The sequence below is a fragment of the Phacochoerus africanus genome, chromosome 4 (assembly GCF_016906955.1).
Source record: "Phacochoerus africanus isolate WHEZ1 chromosome 4, ROS_Pafr_v1, whole genome shotgun sequence".
NCBI classification, from domain to species: domain Eukaryota; kingdom Metazoa; phylum Chordata; class Mammalia; order Artiodactyla; family Suidae; genus Phacochoerus; species Phacochoerus africanus.
Window position 1 is genome coordinate 15537276 of NC_062547.1, and position 4279 is coordinate 15541554.

General features: G+C 37.1%; 1 pseudogene; it reads right to left on the bottom strand.

Annotated features, from left to right (window-relative positions):
* Nucleotides 1-1848: 1848 nt before the first annotated feature.
* Nucleotides 1849-2779, bottom strand: LOC125124066 (olfactory receptor 4C46-like; annotated as a pseudogene).
* Nucleotides 2780-4279: the final 1500 nt, after the last annotated feature.

Here is a 4279-nt window from a genome sequence, read left to right on the forward strand (position 1 = left end):
TCTGTGAATGTACAACTCAGGTTTTTCTTTATTCAGTACTGAAGCCCCAGTATCTATCAATGTTCCTGTTAGAATCCTTGGACTCAAAATATGTGTTGTTTAGTGAATGAAAGATGGAAGCAGTGAAGGGAATATATTTATTCTGAAATTGCAAACTTTGCACACATGATGCTACATATGGCAAAAACAGTGTTTCATGATGTAATGAATAACAGAGAAATAGAGGAAAAACAGGCCGCATTCACTCTGTGATGAAGTCTTGCTAGGGGCTGGGTGAATATCAAGGTAAACTCTTTTTTCACAGATTGACACACTCAGGTTCAATTGTTTTCTTATTCTTAGTTTAAGCAGTAAGAAAAACAAATTTTGGTTCCAGAAGGGATATAAATAATATATATCAGGTAAAGGTAGCAAGAATTTCCAAGGCTTGAGTACTACTTTTTTAAAAATAAATTTTATTGCATTTTTCACTGTTTATGCTCATGTTTACTCATTTGGTAATTATTATAAACAGTAATTTATTCTATTTTTTCAAACTCTTGTTTTCAAGTGGGTACATACTTTATGAGTATGACCATTTTTTGTTTTTTCTTTCTTTCTTTTTTTTGACTCCACATGTGGCCAGTGGAAGTTCCTGGACCAGGGATTGAGTCCCAGCCACAAGGTGCTACCTCCACTGCAGCTGTGGCAATGCCTGATCCTTTAATCCACTGAACTGGGGGTCAAAATTGTGCCTTCACAGTGACCCTGAGCTGCTGCAGTCAGATTCTTTGCCTACAGTGCCACAGTGGGAACTCCAATATCATTGTTTAAGACATTGAAATTAATGATAAAATATTAGTTTAATCAATTTAATAACATGAAGTTCCTGTCCAATAAAACATCATTTTATTTGAATCATCCTTGTTTCTGATGGATTATCAGTGTAAGGTGGTCACAATACAGAATGATTCTGAGTGATATAAGGAAATTTGGAAACATGATGCAATATTCATTATTCATGTTTTAGAGATTAAATGGGCCACATCTTTTATATTCCTAAAGGAGTTACATAACACAATGTCATTGAAAATACCTAACCATCAACCACGATATTTAAACACGGGCATATTGACTAATACAATGATTAGAATTTAGTTGTATGTAATCATCCAATTATATAATAGTGTACATGCTAACAGATATGAAAATATTGTGCTAATATCATGCATATTAAGAGTATTTCTTCATATGATGATATACATGTGATAAGTTAATTTATTACACATGTATATGGTCCAGTACAGTCCCAGAATCCATCTCTATGACTGGTGACTATTCTAATCATGTAACCTTTTTTTCATCATTTCCTGACAGTGTATCAGAGCAGTAAAGATCATATTCTGATCAGTTATATTCTGATGACTGGTTCTTCAGTATTTCTCTTTTGGAACTTGGTCATTTTTGTTTGTTTGCTGAGGTGTTAAAGTGATAAGAGCAATACGTACCTAACACTTTGGATTGTTACAGAGATTATTCCTAAATACTAGTAAATATATTTTAATGGTTTTATGTTATTTTATTAGAATAAAAGTTTGAATGCATATACATTGATTAACTTAGTGAGTGTATGACCCAATTTGATGGGATTGTCCAAATATTAAGACAATACTCCTGGGGTTGTAGTTTGTTTTTTTCCTTTTTTTCTTTTGCCATTATCTTGCACCCATTTGAATTCCTCTTCTGGCAGAATCTATGTTTTGTAGTATTCTTATATTTCCTTATCTGGTAAGTCTAATTTTCTGAGATTAACAAAACTCTCTTTATGACCCTTGCCACTCTTCACTCACATTTGGGCTCTAGGCACATTTATATTTCACTTGAAATGGCTTTCCTACTAAACAGTTTCCTAATGGCATTTTTCAGCTGGGCATTTCTCAAGGTATAGATTAAGGGATTTACCATGGGAGTTATCATAGTGAAGAATACAGCAACTACTTTATCAATAGGTAAAGTAACTGCTGGTCTCATGTACTCAAATATGCAGGGCACAAAGAAGATGACAACTGCTGTGATGTGGGAGACACAGGTAGAGAGGGCTTTGGTTCTGGCCTCCAAGCTTTGGGTGCTTAGTGTTTTAAGGATGACCCCATAGGATCCAATCAAGAGTAGGAGGATTAACAGACAGATGAATCCACTGTTGGCAGCAACAAAGAGCCCTAGAGTGTGGGTATCAGTGCAGGCCAGATTCAAGCAAAGGGATCAGGTCACACATAAAGTGATCTATGACATTAGGGCCACAGAAGGGCAATCTGAAGATGAAGAGGATCTGAATGAATCCATGGAGAAAGCCTCCCAGCCATGACACTCCCACCAGCAGGCCACATAGCCTCCGATTCATGATGGTTGCATAGTACAAGGGCTTGCAGATGGCCACATAGCGGTCATAGGCCATCACGGTCAGCAGGATGATATCAGCCCCTCCAAAGAAATGTTCCCCAAAGATTTGCATCATGCATCCATGGAAAGTGCTTGTTTTCTTTTCATGGAGTGAGTCTACCACCAGTTTAGGGGTATCCACACAGGAGAGGCAAGCATCGATGAAAGAGAGATGAGCCAGGAAAAAGTACATGGGGCACCCGATTAATGGGCTGGTAGTGATGGTGACCATGGTGAGCACATTTCCTCCCAGAGAGACAGCGTAGATGAGCAAAAACACCACAAATATGACTTTCTGCATGTGTGGATTCTGCGTGAGTCCCAGTAGAATGAACTCCGTTACATTGTTCCTAGTCTCCATGTAGTTCTGTTATTGTTAAACATGTTATCTGAAAATAAAACAAAGTTCATTTTTTAAAGCTCACCCTTGAGTTTAATGAGCCCCCATCTAATAAATATCAAATGCCTGTATTCTACTGGATTCTAAATTCTTATACTGATTTTCCTTGAGATAAAAATTTTGATCTGATATCTTGAAGATTGTTCAGTTGTGAGTATATGAGAAAATGAGAATATGAGTGTCAATATGAGAATATTATGTAGGAATGGGAGAACATGAATGGAAGGGGAAGACAGACTTGATAGAAAGGGAATCTGTGTACACGTCTAGTGAAGGGTTTTTTGTGACTTGGATGTAGTGTGCTGAGGCTTAGCAAGGGGACAGAAGCCTGAAAATTAACTTTTCAACAATCCCACTCTGAGGCATATATCCAGACAAAACTTTCCTTAAAAAATACACATGCACCCATATGTTCATTGCAGCTCTATTCACAGTAGCCAGGACGTGGAATCAACCCACATGTTGATTGACAGATGATTGGATTAGGAAGACACAATGGAATACTACTCAGCCATAAAAAAAGAATGACATAATGCCATTTGTTGCCACATGGATGAAACTAGAGACTCTCCTACTGAGTGAAGTAAGTCAGAAAGAGAAAGACAAATACCATATGATATCACTTATATCTGGTACCTAATATATAGCACAAATGAGCCTTTCCACAGAAAAGAAAAGCAGGGACTTGGAGGGTAGACTTGTGGTTGCCTGGACGTGCAGGGAGGGAGTGGGATGGATTGGGAGCTTGGGGCAAACGTATGCAAACTCTTGCTTTTGGAATGGATTAAGAATGAGATCCTGCTGTGTAGCACTGAGAGTTATGTCTAGATGCTTAGAACAATGCATGATAATGGGAGAAAAATGTATTTATACATGTATGGATAACTAGGCCTCCTTGCTGTACAGTGGAAAACAAATGTGTTTGGGAAATAACAGTAAAAAAATGGAGTTAAATGTAGCAAGACCTTCGGTAATGAGAAAATGATGAAGAGGGTACAGGAGCCAGCGTCTGGTATAAGAAAAGTGGTAAACCATGTTCCTTCAATCCAATAAGTTTAAATAGCTGATAAAGATGGTTTTAATAATTGATTGCTATGGGCGTGGCCTAATAGAATCATGTGCATGGTATTATTCCATCCATGTTGTTCATGGTAATGAATTTGAGAGATGAATGTTAATCGTAATGCACATGATAATATTAGCTAAACCTTAATGTACGTTGACTCTCCTTCAATAACATTAGTTTTAATTAGCTTCATTGAATCCTTACTGCCTTCTAAGTTGTTTTTTTAGGCATTTCTTTAGTCATCATTCCAAAAGTATGAGATGATCACCATCTATCACTTTTGTACTTATTTTACACACTAGGGAGCAGAAGCAGAGAGAAGTTAAGGATCTTAACACAGTCAAGCAGCTAATAAAGCTCAGATCTAATATCAGTTTAGATTATGCATCTTATCT